This window comes from Strix aluco, unplaced genomic scaffold (assembly GCF_031877795.1).
Source record: "Strix aluco isolate bStrAlu1 unplaced genomic scaffold, bStrAlu1.hap1 HAP1_SCAFFOLD_96, whole genome shotgun sequence".
Classification (NCBI taxonomy): Eukaryota; Metazoa; Chordata; class Aves; order Strigiformes; family Strigidae; genus Strix; species Strix aluco.
Window position 1 is genome coordinate 126,690 of NW_027436541.1, and position 18,733 is coordinate 145,422.

The following is an 18,733-nucleotide window of genomic DNA, read 5'->3' on the forward strand; positions in this document are numbered from 1 at the left end:
TGGAGCGATGGGCTAAGGCCAACTGTATGAGCTTCAATAAGGCCAAATGCCAGGTGCTGCACTTGGGTCACAACAACCCCCAGCAATGCTACAGGCTTGGGGAGGAGTGGCTGGAGAGCTGCCAGTCAGAGAGGGACCTGGGGGTGTTGATTGACAGCCGGATAAACATGAGCCAGCAGTGTGCCCAGGTGGCCAAGAAGGCCAATGGTATCCTGGCTTGTATCAGAAATAGCGTGGCCAGCAGGGCCAGGGAAGTGATCTTGCCCCTGTACTTGGCACTGGTGAGGCCGCACCTTGATTACTGTGTTCAGTTTTGGGCCCCTCACTACAAAAAGGACATTGAATTATTCGAGTATGTCCAGAGAAGGGCAACGAAGCTGGTGAAGGGTCTGGAGCACATGTCGTACGAGAAGCGACTGAGGGAACTGGAGTTGTTTAGTTTGGAGAAGAGGAGGCTGAGAGGAGACCTCATCGCCCTCTACAACTACCTGAAAGGAGGGTGCAGAGAGCTGGGGATGAGTCTCTTTAACCAAGTAATAAGTGATAGGACAAGAGGTAATGGCCTCAAGTTGCACCAGGGAAGGTTTAGACTAGATATTAGGAAGTATTTACAGAACGGGTAGTTAGGCGTTGGAATGGGCTGCCCAGGGAAGTGGTGGAGTCCCCATCCCTGGAGGTGTTCAAGAGGCGGGTCGACATAGCACTTAGGGATATGGTGTAGTTGGGATCTGTCAGTGCTAAGTTAACGGTTGGACTAGATGATCTTCAAGGTCCTTTCCAACCTAGATGAATCTGTGATTCTGTAAGTACTCTGAGTGATGTCAGTGAAGGATCTCCTCGCAAAATATAAAACAAGCTATGCACATCATCATTAGTTAGGCCCAACAATGGCCGTATCCAATTTATGGCTCCCAACAGTTTCTGTAAATCATTTAAAGTCTTAACATCAGTTTTAAGTTTAACCTGTTGCAGGACAATGGTCTGTTCACAAATTCTCCACCCCAGGTACAGCCACGGTGATGATATCTGTACCTTTTCAGGTGCTATTTGCAACCCCACTTGAGATACTGAGTCTTTGGTTAAAGCAAGAGCCTTTTCCATGATCTCCTGTGTTTCTGCTGCTATAAGGATGTCATCCATATAATGATATATAGCAGCCTGGGGGACTGTGGCATCGCAGGAGAACAACGGACATGTTGTGAGTGGTCCAGACCAAGGGGCCTCACTGTAACAGCAAGCTGCAGCTGTGTTCAAGGACATAAACAAGGCCGAGATGGCCTGAGAAACTACATTCCTGCCCAAGAGATAAAGATGTTGGAATGTCGAAAACAGGGGGTCTACCTGGGGGGAGAGCAGCGCGTGGACACCACACTAGGACCAATCATGGAGGGCAGAAAGGCATGTGAACAAGTAGCTTTAGCCTATTAGCAATAAGATAGCGGCGCGTGAAGCTTGTGATAGAGTATAAATTGCTGTGTAGCCTTTAATAAAGTGACATCAACTTGATCAAATTGGTCATCTAAGTTGTGTCCGAGACTTCCGCATCGGCAACCATCCACGTTCCCACCATACACCATCAACCATCCTCCTTCCAACTTCCACCACCCCCCATCCTCCAAACACCTTCACACCATCCACCATCCACCATCCCACTGCCCACCATCCACAGTCAGTCATCAACCTGCTCATTATTCACAATCCACCATCCCACTTTCTTCCATCCACCACCCACCATCCAACCATCCACCATCCCACAATCCACAACTTATCATCCACCTTCCCACAATTCACCATCCACCATCATCCAACCACCTTCACACCTTCCACCATTCCCCATCCCACAATACACCATCCACAATCCACCATCCTTTTTCCCTGAATCGAACATCCACCATCCACATTCTCACAATCCACCATCCACCAACAACTTTCACACCATCCACCATCCCAAAATCCACAATCCACCATGCAACATCCCACCTTCCACCATTCACCATCCACAATCCACCATCAACCATCCTACGATCCAACATCCACCATTCATCTTCCCACAATCAACCATACCACAGTCCAACATCCACCATCCACCTTCACACCCTCAACCATCCCACAATCCACCATCCACCACCCAACCTCCTACCATCCACCTTCCCACAATCCACCATCTGCCATCACGCAATCCACAATCGAACATCCAGCTTCCAACATCCACCATCCAGCATACCACAATCCACCATCCACCACCCACCAACAACCTTCAGACTATCCACCATCCACCTTCCCACAATCAACCATCCACCATCCTCCAACCACCTTTACACCATCCACCATCCACCATCTCAAAATCCAGCATCCACCATCCAACTTCCCAACATCCACCATTGAACATACACCATCTCACAATAGATCACCATCCTTCTTCCAACGACACCCCATCCCCCATCCACCTTCCCACCATCCACCATCCACCCTCCAACCATCCACCATCCACCGTCCTACAATCCAACATTCACCATCAACCATTCCACAATCCACCCTCCACCATCCGTCACGGTCCACTCGTTGGACTCGTGATGGTTCGTTTGCTACAATCTCGAAAGTGCAAAATTAAGGTGACCAACACCAAAGGCGATAGCAGTAATCAAACAGTGAAACTTTATTGTGTTGCCTGTGAAGCGGCACGCGATAGTTCGAGATGGGTGAAAGAAAGGAGAAAAATAAAGTTAAGGTTAGAGAGAGGGGAGAGAGAGGTTATAGCTACCACCGCTGATCTCATGACGTCCTAACGGTCCCGGGTCCAGTTGAGGCTGCGTCGTCGATCGTCGTGGTCCTTGGTGGGGAAGCTTCTCATTTTCGTTGTCCAGAAGTCATCTTTTATGCTCAGTAACACACCTTGCTCCACCTCTGCCTCGGGGGTCTCCGCCCTTCTCGAGCGAGGCTACCACGCATGCATGGGGAGGAGTGTCTGAGGCGTGGTCAGTCTTGGAGGCGGGTAACCAGGCATTGTGTTTTGGTATTATAATGAAACAAAGTTAGTCTAAGGTTCATGATTTCTTCATCGATGTTATGGCAACAGTCGCGATCCATCTTTTTTGACAAGGGCTGTGCAATTATCTCTAACAGCTCTGGCTAGGCCCAGGTACCGAACAATAGCACAACACTCTTTGTATTACACGGCTCAGGCACCAAAGAACAGCACTGCACTGCCTGCACCAGACGGGTCAGTGCTCAGGAGAACAGCAGAGCACTGGCTGTGCCACACAGTTCTGCATTCAGGAGACTTTGCACCACATTCCACTCCAGGGATCGACAACTGTGTTCCAAACAGGCCGTTGTCGGGTCCCACAATGTCCATGTCCCTGATGACAATGTTGAGACAATGCTGATCTTCTGACCGACTCTTACACATGGCCACCACTGACATGATGCCCTCTGTAACATGGCCTCCACAGTGACATGGCCACCACTGACCTGCTGCCCACTGTGACATGGCCCCACAGTGACATGGCCACCACTGACCTGCTGCCCACTGTGACATGGCCCCACAGTGACATGGTGTATCGGGTCTGGCTGAGCCAGAATTGGTTTTCCCCTGTAGCAGCCCTCATGGTGCTGTGTTTTATGTTGGGAGCTGGCAGGGTGTTGATAGCACACTGGTGTTGTGGCTACTGCTGAGTGGTGCTTACACAGCACCAAGGCTCTTTCTGACATTTCCCCCCCACAGTGGGACGGGGTGGGCAAGATCTTGGGAGGGGACACAACCAGGACAGCTGACCCGAACTGACCAAAGGGATATTCCATACCATATGACGTCTGCTCAGTATAAAGCTGGGAGAAAGGAGGAAGGGGGTGGGGTCACCCTTGGTCCTCCGAGGCAACCGCTACGCGTATCAGAGCCCTGCTTCCTGAGAAGGCCTGACATTGCCTGTTAATGGGAAGTAGAGAATAAATCTGTTTTCTTTTTTTGCTTCCGCGCGCGGACCTTTGCTTCGCTTTGCTTATATTAAAACTGCTGTTGTTTTACCCACAAGGGTTGGGTTTTTTTTTTCCTTTCTTATTTTCTTTCCCGTCTTTGCCCTGTTGAGAAAAAAAGGGGAAGGGGGGGGGGGAAGTGATAGAGCGACTTGGTGGGTACCTGGCATTTAGCCAAGGTCAAACCACCACAGTCTTTTTTGGCGCCCAACGTGGGGCGGGACAACAGCAGTTTATATTAATTGTGCTATAGCTATAGCAGTTAGTAAGCGACAAGCTCTTGTGCTGGTCACGGGTTTGTTTATTGCTCTGCTTTTCTTTATTTTGCTAAGCTCGGGAACATGCTGGAAGAAATTGGGAACATCATGAGTGGTTTTATTCTGCAAGCTCCCGAAGTACTTATTAATTCTTATGTTAGCTCTTTGATACTGTTCATTGATGCTATTTGCCTATTGTGGGCTGTGTGGAGCTCGTTAGGTTTTTGGTGTAAGAGAAGGCAAATTTTGGGTGAGAGAATACCAAAATGTGCCCTGAGGCGGCCTGTCCCTGGGTGGCAGGGGGAGTGGAAGGATTTGGGCAGATTCCTAGGACGGTTATCACCTCCTGTAGCCTGGGATCTTACCCCTGAACAGGCAAGCAACCCCGCAAAATTGACACAACACCTGATAGAAGGGTGCCTTGTCTATCCCGATGAAAATCAGCAACTCCTAGCGCTGTACTGGGGCCTGGCCTATGCTTATCGAGCTGCAGTTCAGTGCTCTCAAAGGACTGTGGTGGAGATGGGGACTCAAACAAAAACAATAACAGCAGAGATTGCCCCAGTAGTAAAAAAGAAACAGTGGACAAGGAGAACAACAGGTCCATACCCTCGATTAATAAGGGACGAAAAAGAAGAGGAAGAAGCGGGTCCTTCAGCAAAGGGGTCAGAAGAGGGAATAACAGAGCTCAAACAGGAGGCAGAAACTACCCGGTCCCTGACATCAGAACTGTGAGATCTGCGGAAAGACTATAGCCGCCAGCCGGGTGAGCGGATTGCTGCCTGGCTGCTTCGATGCTGGGATAATGGGGCTGATGCTCAGCAGCTGGAAGGTAAGGAAGCCCAACAGCTGGGTTCCCTTGCTAGAGATCGAGGAATTGAAAGGGGAATTGGAAAAGAAACAGGAATTTGCAGTCTGTTGAGACGGTTCCTTTCAAGTGTTAAAGTAAGATATCCCTTCAAGAAAGATCTTACGGACAACTCCCCAGGGAAGTGGGCTACTGCGGATGAAGGTGTCCAGTACCTGAGAGAACTAGCAGTGCTGGAAGTCATCTATAGTGATCCAGATAATGATGAAGCCCCTAAAAATCCAGAGGATGTCCTGTGCACACGGGCCATGTGGAGGAAGGTGATTAAAGGTGCACCATCCTCGTGTTCTGCGGGCTTGGCTGCGATGTACTATCCAGAAATGGATATGGGAGAAGGACTAAGATGTACGCCAACTGTGGAGGCAGTCTCTTCCTGGCTTCAGAACTTTGAAGAGAGTCTTGGAACCTCCTCATCTCTACGGGCGAGTGCCTTAGATGTCAGGAGCACCCCAAGAAATCGGTTCTCTTCCACCCCAGTCAGAGGGAAAGGGAAACCTAGGCGCATGACACGTGGCGAACTTTGGTTCTTCCTGCGTGACCAGGGGGAGGACATGAGGAAGTGGGATGGTCAACCCACCTTCAAGTTGGAAGCTCGTGTACATGAATTGCGAGGAAAGACCCCTGCCAAGAAGAAGACATCCAAGAAGGTTGTTAATGTAGCTGGTGTGAAACCGCAAGAAAGTAATCAGCGATCTCCCAGATACAGGAAGACTGAGATCACCTCCCTTGGCCCTGATGAAGGAGTTTCCGGCCTGGCACAGCAAGGGTCAGACAGTGAATACTCTGACCAAGAACAGGAATAGAGGGCCCCTGCCTCCAGCCAGGAGGAGGAAAGGGATGATCGGGTGTATTGGACAGTGTGGATTCGATGGCCTGGCACATCAAATCCACAAAAGTACCAGGCTTTAATCGATACCGGGGCACAGTGTACATTAATGCCATCAAGTTATAGAGGGGCAGAACCTATCTGGATCTCAGGAGTGACAGGCGGATGTCAAGAACTGTCAGTACTGGAGGCCGAGGTTAGCTTGACCGGGGATAAGTGGGAAAAACATCCCATTGTAACTGGCCCAGAAGCCCCTTGTATCTTGGGCATTGACTACCTCAAGAGGGGGTATTTCAAAGACCCAAAAGGATACCGATGGGCTTTTGGTGTGGCCAGTGTGAACACAGAGAAGGTCAAACAGTTGTCTAATCTGCCTGCCCTCTCAGGAGATCCTTTTGTTGTAGGACTGTTGCGAGTTAAAGAACAACAGGTGCCAATTGCTACGAGGACCATGCACCGACGGCAGTATCGCACGAACCGAGACTCTCTGGCTCCCATCCAAGAACTGATCCGTCAACTGGAGACCCAAGGTGTCATCAGTAAGACACATTCGCCTTTTAATAGCCCAATATGGCCAGTGCGGAAGTCTGACGGAGGGTGGAGGTTGACAGTAGACTATCGTGGCCTGAACGAAGTGACGCCACCACTGAGTGCTGCTGTACTAGATATGTTAGAGCTCCAGTATGAACTAGAGTCAAAGGCAGCCAAGTGGTACGCCACAATCGACATCGCCAATGCATTCTTTTCAATTCCTTTGGCAGAAGAGTGCAGGCCACAGTTTGCTTTCACGTGGAGGGGTGTCCAATATACCTGGAATCGACTACCCCAGGGGTGGAAGCACAGCCCCACTATTTGTCATGGACTAATTCAAACTGCACTGGAAAAGGGTGATGCCCCTGAACATCTACAGTACATCGATGACATCATTGTGTGGGGCAACAAGGCAGAAGAAGTGTTCAAGAAAGGACAAAAAGTAATTGAGATTCTTCTGAGAGCTGGGTTTGCCATAAAGAAAAGCAAGGTCAAGGGACCAGCACAGGAGATTCAGTTCTTGGGAATAAAATGGCAAGATGGACGCCGCCATGTGCCTATGGAGGTTGTCAACAAGATAGCAGCTATGTCTCCACCGACCAACAAGAAGGAAACACAAGCTTTCTTATGACTTGTGGGATTTTGGAGGATGCACATTCCAGGTTACAGTCAGCTGGTGAGCCCTCTCTATCAAGTAACCCAAAAGAAGAACAATTTTGAGTGGGGTCTTGAGCAACAACAAGCCTTTGAGCACATCAAACAGGAGATAGCTCGGGCGGTAGCTCTTGGGCCTGTTCGGACAGGACCAGATGTGCAAAATGTACTTTACACATCAACTGGGGAGCATGGCCTCACATGGAGCCTCTGGCAGAAGGTAGCAGGTGAAACTCGGGGTCGACCATTAGGATTTTGGAGCCGGGGATATCGAGGATCAGAAGCCCACTACACTCCAACTGAAAAGGAGATTCTGGCAGCATATGAGGGGATTCGAGCCGCTTCCGAAGTTGTTGGTACAGAAGCACAGCTCCTCTTGGCACCGCAATTGCGTGTACTACATTGGATGTTCAAAGGAAACATCCCTTCTACACACCATGCAACCAGTGCTGCCTGGAGTAAATGGGTAGCGTTAATCACGCAACGAGCTCGACTGGGAAAACCCAACCGTCCAGGAATCCTGGAAGAGATCATGGACTGGCCAGAAGGTAGAGATTTTGGAGCACTGCCTGAGGAGGTGGCTCGTGCCCAAGAAGCACCACCATATAACGAATTACCAGAAGATGAAAGGCGGTATGCTCTGTTTACTGATGGATCCTGTCGTGTGGTAGGAAACCATCGAAAGTGGAAAGCTGCTGTGTGGAGCCCCACAAGACAAGTCGTTGAGGCCACTGAAGGAGAGGGCGAGTCAAGTCAGTTTGCAGAAGTAAAAGCGATCCAACTAGCCCTAAAGATTGCTGAACGAGAAAAGTGGCCAGTACTGTATCTCTACACTGACTCCTGGATGGTGGCTAATGCCCTGTGGGGGTGGCTACAGGAGTGGAAGAAGACCAATTGGCAGCGCAGAGGTAAACCCATCTGGGCTGCTGCACTGTGGCAGGACATCGCTGCCCGAGTGGAAAACGTGGCTCTAAAGGTACGTCATGTAGATGCCCACGTGCCCAAAAGCCGTGCCACCGAAGAACATCAAAACAATGAGCAAGTAGACAAGGCTGCTAAAATTGAAGTAGCTCAGCTGGACCTGGACTGGGAGCGCAAGGGTGAGCTATTTGTAGCTCGATGGGCCCATGAAACATCCGGGCATCTCGGGAGAGATGCAACGTACAGATGGGCTCGTGATCGAGGGGTGGACCTGACCATGGAGGCCATCTCACAGGTCACTCATGAATGCGAAACATGTGCTGCAATCAAGCGAGCCACACGAGTAAAGTCTCCCTGGAACAGAGGGCGATGGCTGAGTTTTCGATATGGTGAGGCCTGGCAAATTGACTATATTGGACCATTGCCACGAACACGCCAAGGCAAGCGCTACATACTCACTATGGTGGAAGCAACTACTGGTTGGCTTGAGACGTACCCTGTAAATCATGCCACTGCCCGAAATACCATCTTAGGTCTTGAAAGGCAAATTTTATGGCGACATGGTACTCCTGAAAGAATCGAATCAGACAATGGAACCCATTTTCGAAATAATCTCATAAACTCCTGGGCAAAGAAACATGGCATTGAGTGGGTGTATCACATCCCTTATTACCCACAAGCGTCTGGAAAGATTGAAAGATACAATGGACTGTTGAAGACTATGTTGAGAGCATTGGACAATGGGGGATGGAAACACTGGGATATAAATTTAGCAGAAGCCACTTGGCTAATTAATACCAGAGGATCTGTTAACCGTCCTGGTCCTGCCCAAACAAAACCCCTTCATACTGTGGGAGGAGATAAGGTCCCTGTAGTACACACAGGGAAATGGCTGGGGAAGGCAGTATGGATTGCTCCTCCCTTGGGAAAAGGCAAGCCCACTCGTGGGATTGTTTTTGCTCAGGGACCTGGATGTACTTGGTGGGTAATGCGGGAGAATGGGGCTACTCAGTGTGTGCCGCAAGGAGATTTAACCTTGGGGGGGAAATAATCTGTGAGCTGAGTTGTATGTTGCAGGAAGTGATGGAGGAAGTAGGAACGACGAAGAGTGAACCAGATACATGCGATGATGACCCAAACCTAGCCGGTGCTGGAGTCCAACAGTCAAACATACTGCTCTGTCCTGAACATCCACCTTGACAGATGGCAGCCAAGTCACTGAACATCTAGAGGAGTGAAGAAAGCTTACGGAATGAATAAATGAGTGTTATGTGGGACCTGGGCATGAAGTAAATGGTATGGAATAAGGGGTGGAGACTGTATCGGGTCTGGCTGAGCCAGAATTGGTTTTCCCCTGTAGCAGCCCTCATGGTGCTGTGTTTTATGTTGGGAGCTGGCAGGGTGTTGATAGCACACTGGTGTTGTGGCTACTGCTGAGTAGTGCTTACACAGCACCAAGGCTCTTTCTGACATTTCCCCCCCCACAGTGGGACAGGGTGGGCAAGACCTTGGGAGGGGACACAACCAGGACAGCTGACCCGAACTGACCAAAGGGATATTCCATACCATATGACGTCTGCTCAGTATAAAGCTGGGAGAAAGGAGGAAGGGGGTGGGGTCACCCTTGGTCCTCCGAGGCAACCGCTACGGGTATCAGAGCCCTGCTTCCTGAGAAGGCCCGACATCGCCTGTTAATGGGAAGTAGAGAATAAATCTGTTTTCTTTTTTTGCTTCCGCGCGCGGACCTTTGCTTCGCTTTGCTTATATTAAAATTGCTGTTGTTTTACCCACAAGGGTTGTTTTGTTTTCCTTATTTTCTATCCCTTTTTTGCCCTATTGAGAAAAAAAGGGGAAAGGGGGGGAAGTGATAGAGCGACTTGGTGGGTACCTGGCATTTAGCCAAGGTCAAACCACCACACATGGCCACCACTGACCTGCTGCCCACTGTGACATGACCCCACAGTGACATGGCCACCACTGACCTGCTCCCCACTGTGACATGGCTCCCACAGTGACATGGCCACCACTGACCTGCTCCACATTGTGACATGTCCCAAACAGTAACATGATCACCACTGACCTGCTGCCCACTGTGACATGGCCCCCACAGTGACGTGGCCACTACTGACCTGCTGCCCACTGTGACATGGCCCCCACAGTGACATGGCCACCAATGACCTGCTGCCCAATGTGACATGGCCCCCACAGTGTCATGGCCACCACTGACCTGCTGCCCACAGTGACATGGGCCCCACAGTGACATACCACCACTGACCTGCTGCCCACTGTGACATAGTCCCCATAGTGACATGGCCACAACTGACCTACTGCCCACTCTGACATAGCCCCCACAGTGACATGGCAACCAGTGGCCTGTTGCTCACAGTGACATGGCCACCACTGACCTGCTGCACACTGTGAAATGACCCCACAGTGACATGGCCACCATTGACCTGCTCCCCACTGTGACATGTCCCAAACAGTAACATGATCACAACTGACATGCTGCCCACTGTGACATGGCCCCACAGTGACGTGGCCACTACTGACCTGCTGCCCATTGTGACTGGCCACCACAATGAAAAGGCCACCACTGACCTGCTGCCCAATGTGACATGGGCCCCACAGTATCATGGACACCACTGACCTGCTGCCCACTGTGACATGGCCCCCATAGTGACATGGCCACCACTGAACCGCTGCCCACTGTGACATGGCCCCCATAGTGACATGGCCACAACTGACATGCTGCCCACTGTGATATAGCCACACAGTGACATGGCCACCAGTGGCTGTTGATCACTGTTACATGGCCAAAACTGACCTGCTGCCCACTGTGACATGACCTCACAGTGACATGGCCACCACTGACATGCTGCCCTCTGTGACAGAGCCCCCACAGTGACATGACAACCAGTGGCCTGTTGCTCACTGTGACATGGCCACCACTGACCTGCTGCACACTGTGACATGACCTCACAGTGAAATGTCCACCACTGACCCGCTGCCCACTATGACATGGCCCCCACAGTGACATGGCCACCACTGACGTGCTGCCCACTGTGGCACGGCCCCCATAGTGATATGGTCAGAACTTACCTGCTGCTCACTGTGACATGGCCCCCACAGTGACATGGCCACAACTGACCTGCTCCCCACTGTGATATGTCCCAAACAGTAACATGATCACCACTGACATGCTGCGCACTGTGACACAGCCCCCAAAGTGACATGGCCACCACTGAACCGCTGACTACTGTGACATGGCCCCAACAGTAACATGGCCACCACTCACCCGCTACCCACGGTGACATGGCACCCACAGTGACATGGCCACCACTGACCTGCTATCCACTGTGACATAGCCCCCACAGTGTCATGGTCACCTGTGGCCTGTTGCACACTGTGACATGGCCACAACTGACCTGCTCCCCACTGTGACATGTCCCAAACAGTAACATGATCAACACTTACATGCTGACCACTGTGACATGGCCCCCACAGTGACATGGCCACCACTGACCTGCTTCCGACTGTGACATAGCACCCACAGTGACATGGCCACCACTGACCTGCTACCCACTGTGACATAGACCCCATAGTGACATGGCCACCACTGACCTGCTAACCACTGTGATATAGCCCCCACAGTGACATGGCCACCACTGACCCGCTGACCACTGTGACATAGCCCCAACAGTGACATGGCCACCACTGACCTGCTACCCACTGTGACATAGCCCCCATAGTGACATGGCCACCACTGACCTGATGCACACTGTGACATGACCTCACAGTGACATGGCCACCACTGACCTGCTGCCCACTGTGAAATAGCCCCCACAGTGACATGGCAACCAGTGGCCTGTTGCTCACTGTGACATGGCCACCACTGACCTGCTGCACACTGTGACATGACCTCACAGTGACATGGCCACCACTGATCCGCTGCCCACAATGACATGGCCCCCACAGTGACATGGCTACCGCTGAAGTGCTACCCACTGTGACATGGCCCCCACTGTGACATGGCCAGAACTGACCTGCTGCTCACTGTGACATGGCCCCCATAGTGACATGGCCACCACTGACCTGCTGTCCACTCTGACATAGCCCCCATAGTGACATGGCCACAACTGGTCTGCTGCCCACTGTGACATAGCCCCCACAGCGACATGGCCACCACTGACCCGCTGACCACTGTGACATGGCCCCCACAGTGACATGGCCACCACTCACCTGCTACCCACTGTGACATAGCCCCCACAGTGACATGGCCACCACTGACCTGCTCCCCACTGTGACATAGCCCCCACAGTGACATGGCAACCAGTGGTCTGTTGCTCACTGTGACATGGCCCCCACAGTGACATGGCCAGCTGAAGTGCTAAGGCTTGGACAATAAGCCCAAGCCAGACTTGACCTATAGATGAATCCTGTACGTTTTATAACTAATAATCATTGTACTAATAGGTATTTTACTAAGTTATAGCAAACCACCTATTTTGATGTAAAAGGTGGAAATACTGAAGCCTGAGCAACAGGCCTTGAACTGAAACTACTAACTCTGTATGTAGTCATTAGTGAAATATGCATAGAAGATGTAGTTTAAACAGCATAAAACATGTCTATCCTGAATATATCCTTATATTTCTTTATGTGTGAGCAAGATAACAAGGCCACAGAAACAGTTGTCTGGCCTTGTGACCTTGCTCATAAATTAACTAGATAAGCAGGGAAACTCCCTTAGCTTCTCCCTTAAGCCCTGGCCAGGCTCTGGGGGGAACCTAACGTGAGATGAAAACCAGATATTTCCGCTTAAAACAAAGGTGTCAGCTATTCTGGCTTACTGATTTTTAGGTATATAAGGCTGGGCCCGCTCACAGCGACTTTGGAAGCCTCACCTACGGGTGGACGCACCGCGTAGGATTTCCCACTTGCAGGGAAAGGTTCTCCAAATCCTCGCTGTAACCGGGGCTCCCCAGCGACTGCGGATCTGGATGATGGTAAAGTATGCAAGTGGTGATGTATCTTTCTTAATCACTATTCTCTCTCTCTCTCAAGTAGTAATGATTTGATGCATTACCCTGTATTTTCCTATTTGTTTAACTGCACTATTCTGTCTTTTCTTACTGTATGTTTTCTGTATTATTCTGTTACATTATTTAGTTATTTCTAGTAAAATATGCCTGCTCTTTTCACTCTGGTGTCTGAGTTTAATTGATATCCCTGATCAGCAAAACACCAGCACTGACCTGTTACCCACGGTGACATAGCCCCGATATTGACATGGCCACCACTGACCTGCTGCCCACTGTGACATAGCCCCCACAGTGACATGGCCACCACTGACCTGCTACCCACGGTGACATGGCCCCCACAGTGACATGGCCACCACTGACCTGCTACCCACTGTGACATAGCCCCCATAGTGACACGGCCACCACTGACCTGCTGACCACTGTGACATAGCCCCCACATTGACATGGCCACCACTGACACGCTGACCACTGTGACATGGCCCCCACAGTGACATGGCCACCACTGACCTGCTACCCACTGTGACATAGCCCCCATAGTGAACATGGCCACCACTGACCTGCTGCCCACTCTGACATAGCCCCCATAGTGACATGGCCACCACTGACCTGCTGCCCACTGTGCCATGACCCCCACAGTGACATGGCAACCAGTGGCCTGTTGCTCACTGTGACATGGCCACCACTGACCTGCTGCACACTGTGACATGACCTCATAGTGACAAGGCCACCACTGACCTGCTCCCCACTGTGACATGACCTCACAGTGACATGGCCTGCACTGACCTGCTACCCACTGTGACATAGCCCCGATATTGACATGGCCACCACTCACCTGCTGCCCACTATGACATGGCACCCACAGTGACATGGCCACCACTGACCTGCTGACCACTGTGACATGGCCACCACAGTGACATGGCCACCACTGACCTGCTGCACACTGTGACATGACCTCACAGAGACATGGCCACCACTGACCTGCTGCCGACTGTGACATAGCGCCCACAGTGACATGGCAACCAGTGATCTGTTGCTCACTGACATGGCCCCCAGAGTGACATGGCCACCACTTACCTGCTGCCCACTGTGACATAGCCCCCACAGTGACATGGCCACCACTGACCTGCTGCTCACTGTGATATGGCCCCCACAGTGACATGGCCACCACTGACCTGCTACCCACTGTGATATAGCCCCCATAGTGACATGGCCACCACTGACCTGCTGCCCACTATGACATTGCCCCAATAGTGACATGGCCAGAACGGACCTGCTGATCATTGTGACATGGCCGCACAGTGACATGGCCAGTACTGACCTGCTGCCCACTGTGACATGAGCTCACAGTGACATGGCCTCACAGTGACATGGCCACCACTGACACGCTGCCCACTGTGATGTAGCACCCACAGTGACATGGCCACAACTGACATGCTCCCCACTGTGACATATCCCAAACAGTAACATGATCACCACTGACATGCTGCCCACTGTGACACGGCCCCCACAGTGACATGGCCACCTCTGACCTGCTACCCACTGTGATATAGTCCCCATTGTGACATGGCCACCACTGACCTGCTGCCCAATGTGACATGGCCCCCACAGTGACATGGCCACCACTGACCTGCTAGCCAATGTGATATAGCCCCCACAGTGACATGGCCACCACTGACCTGCTACCCACGGTGACATGGCACCCACTGTGACATGGCCACCACTGACATGCTATGCACTGTGACATAGCCCCCACAGTGACATGGCAACCAGTGGCCTGTTGCTCACTGTGACATGGCCACCACTGACCTGCTGCACACTGTGACATGACCTCACAGTGACATGGCCACCACTGACCCGCTGCCCACTGTGACATGGCACCAACAGTGACATGGCCACCACTGACCTGCTACCCACTGTGACATAGCACCCATAGTGACATGGCCACCTCTGACCTGCTAGCCACTGTGATATAGCCCCCACAGTGACATGGCCACGACTGACCTGCTACCCACGGTGACATGGCACCCACTGTGACATGGCCACCAATGACCTGCTATCCACTGTGACATAGCCCCCACAGTGACATGGCAGCCATTGGCCTGTTGCTCACTGTGACATGGCCACCACTGACCTGCTACCAACTGTGACATATCCTCACAGTGACATGGCCACCAATGACCCGCTGACCACTGTGACATGGCCCCAACAGTGACATGGCCACCACTGACCTGCTATCCACTCTGACATAGCCCCCAGAGTGACATGGCCACCACTGACCTGCTGCCCACTGTGACATAGCCCCCACAGTGACATGGCCACCACTGACACGCTGACCACTGTGACATGGCCCCCATAGTGGCATAGCCACCACTCACCTGCTACCCATTGTGACATAGCCCCCACAGTGACATGGCCACCACTGACCTGCTGCCCATTGTGACATAGCCCCCAGAGTGACATGGCCACCAATGACCCTCTGACCACTGTGACATGGCCCCCACAGTGACATGGCCACCACTGACCTGCTACCCACTCTGACATAGCCCCCATAGTGACATCGCCACCACTGACCTGCTGCCCACTCTGACATAGCCCCCATAGTGACATGGCCACCACTGACCTACTGCCCAATCTGACATAGCCCCCACAGTGACATGGCAACCAGTGGCCTGTTGCTCACTGTGACATGGCCACCACTGACCTGCTGCACACTGTGACATGGCACCCACAGTGACATGGCCACCACTGACCTTCTGCACACTGTGACATGACCTCACAGTGACATGGCCAACACTGACCTGCTGCCCACTGTGACATGGCCCCCACAGTGACATGGCCACCACTGACCTGCTACCAACTGTGACATAGCCCCCATAGTGACATGGCCACCACTGCCCTGCTACCCACTGTGACATAGCCCCCATTGTGACATGGCCACCACTGACCTGCTGCCAACTGTGACATATCCCCACAGTGACATGGCCACCAATGACCCGCTGACCACTGTGACATGGCCCCCACAGTGACATGGCCACCACTGACCTGCTATCCACTCTGACATAGCCCCCATAGTGACATGGCAACCACTGACCTACTGCCCACTGTGACATAGCCCCCACAGTGACATGGCAACAAGTGGCCTGTTGCTCACTGTGACATGGCCACCACTGACCTGCTACACACTGTGACATGACTTCACAGTGACATGGCCACCACTGACCTGCTGCCCACTGTGACATAGCCCCCACAGTGACATGACAACCAGTGATCTGTTGCTCACTGACATGGCCCCCAGAGTGACATGGCCACCACTGACCTGCTGCCCACTGTGACATAGCCCCCACAGTGACATGGCCACCAATGACACGCTGACCACTGTGACATGGCCCCCATAGTGACATGGCCACCACTCACCTGCTACCCATTGTGACATAGCCGCCACAGTGACATGGCCACCACTGACCTGCTGCCCACTGTGACATAGCCCCCACAGTGACATGGCCACCAATGACCCTCTGAGCACTGTGACATGGCCCCCACTGTGACATGGCCACCTCTGACCTGCTGCACACTGTGAAATGGCCCCCACAGTGACAAGGCCACCACTGACCTGCTTCACACTGTGACATGACCTCACAGTGACATGGCCACCCCTGACCTGCTGCCCACTGTGACATGGCCCCCACAGTGACATGGCCACCACTGACCTGCTGCCGACTGTGACATGGGCTACCAGTGGCCTGTTTCTCACTGTGACATGGCCACAACTGATCTGCTACCCACTGTGACATGACCTCACAGTGACATGGCCACCACTGAACCGCAGCCCACTGTGATGTAGCCCCAATAGTGACATGGCCACAACTGACCTGCTGCCCACTGTGACATAGTTCCGATATTGACATGGCCACTATTGACCTGCTGCCCACTGTGACATGGCCCCCACAGTGACATGGCCACCACTGACCTGCTGCACACTGTGACATGACCTCAAAGTGACATGGCCACCACTGACCTTCTGCACACTGTAACATGACCCCACAGTGACATGGCCACCACTGACCTGCTACCAACTGTGACATAGCCCCCACAGTGACATGGCAACAAGTGGCCTGTTGCTCACTGTGACATGGCCACCACTGACGTACTGCACACTGTGACATGACCTCACAGTGACATGGCCACCACTGACCTGCTGCCCACTGTGACATGGCCCCCACAGTGACATGGCCACCACTGACCTGCTGCCCACTGTGACATGGGCTACCAGTGGCCTGTTTCTCACTGTGACATGGCCACAACTGATCTGCTACCCATTGTGACATAGCCTCCACAGTGACATGGCCACCACTGACCTGCTGCCCACTGTGACATAGCCCCCACAGTGACATGGCCCCCAATGACCCTCTGACCACTGTGACATGGCCCCCACAGTGACATGGCCACCACTGACCTGCTGCCCACTCTGACATAGCCCCCATAGTGACATGGCCACCACTGACCTACTGCCCACTGTGACATAGCCCCCACAGAGACATGGCAACCAGTGGCCTGTTGCTCACTGTGACATGGCCAGCTCTGACCTGCTGCACACTGTGAAATGGCCCCCACAGTGACAAGGCCACCACTGATCTGCTGCACACTGTGACATGACCTCACAGTGACATGGCCACCCCTGACCTGCTGCCCACTGTGACATGGCCCCCACAGTGACATGGCCACCACTGACCTGCTGCCGACTGTGACATGGGCTACCAGTGGCCTGTTTCTCACTGTGACATGGCCACAACTGATCTGCTACCCACTGTGACATGACCTCACAGTGACATGGCCACCACTGAACCGCAGCCCACTGTGATGTAGCCCCAATAGTGACATGGCCACAACTGACCTGCTGCCCACTGTGACATAGTTCCGATATTGACATGGCCACTATTGACCTGCTGCCCACTGTGACATGGCCCCCACAGTGACATGGCCACCACTGACCTGCTGCACACTGTGACATGACCTCAAAGTGACATGGCCACCACTGACCTTCTGCACACTGTAACATGACCCCACAGTGACATGGCCACCACTGACCTGCTACCAACTGTGACATAGCCCCCACAGTGACATGGCAACAAGTGGCCTGTTGCTCACTGTGACATGGCCACCACTGACGTGCTGCACACTGTGACATGACCTCACAGTGACATGGCCACCACTGACCTGCTGCCCACTGTGACATGGCCCCCACAGTGACATGGCCACCACTGACCTGCTGCCCACTGTGACATGGGCTACCAGTGGCCTGTTTCTCACTGTGACATGGCCACAACTGATCTGCTACCCATTGTGACATAGCCTCCACAGTGACATGGCCACCACTGACCTGCTGCCCACTGTGACATAGCCCCCACAGTGACATGGCCCCCAATGACCCTCTGACCACTGTGACATGGCCCCCACAGTGACATGGCCACCACTGACCTGCTGCCCACTCTGACATAGCCCCCATAGTGACATGGCCACCACTGACCTACTGCCCACTGTGACATGGCCCCCACAGAGACATGGCAACCAGTGGCCTGTTGCTCACTGTGACATGGCCAGCTCTGACCTGCTGCACACTGTGAAATGGCCCCCACAGTGACAAGGCCACCACTGATCTGCTGCA

The 18,733-nt window shown here is 52.6% G+C and overlaps 1 pseudogene; it reads right to left on the bottom strand.

Annotated features, from left to right (window-relative positions):
• Positions 1-2,495: 2,495 nt before the first annotated feature.
• LOC141918957 (kinesin-like protein KIF20B) overlaps positions 2,496-18,733 on the bottom strand; it is a 135,013-nt pseudogene continuing 118,775 nt past the window's right edge.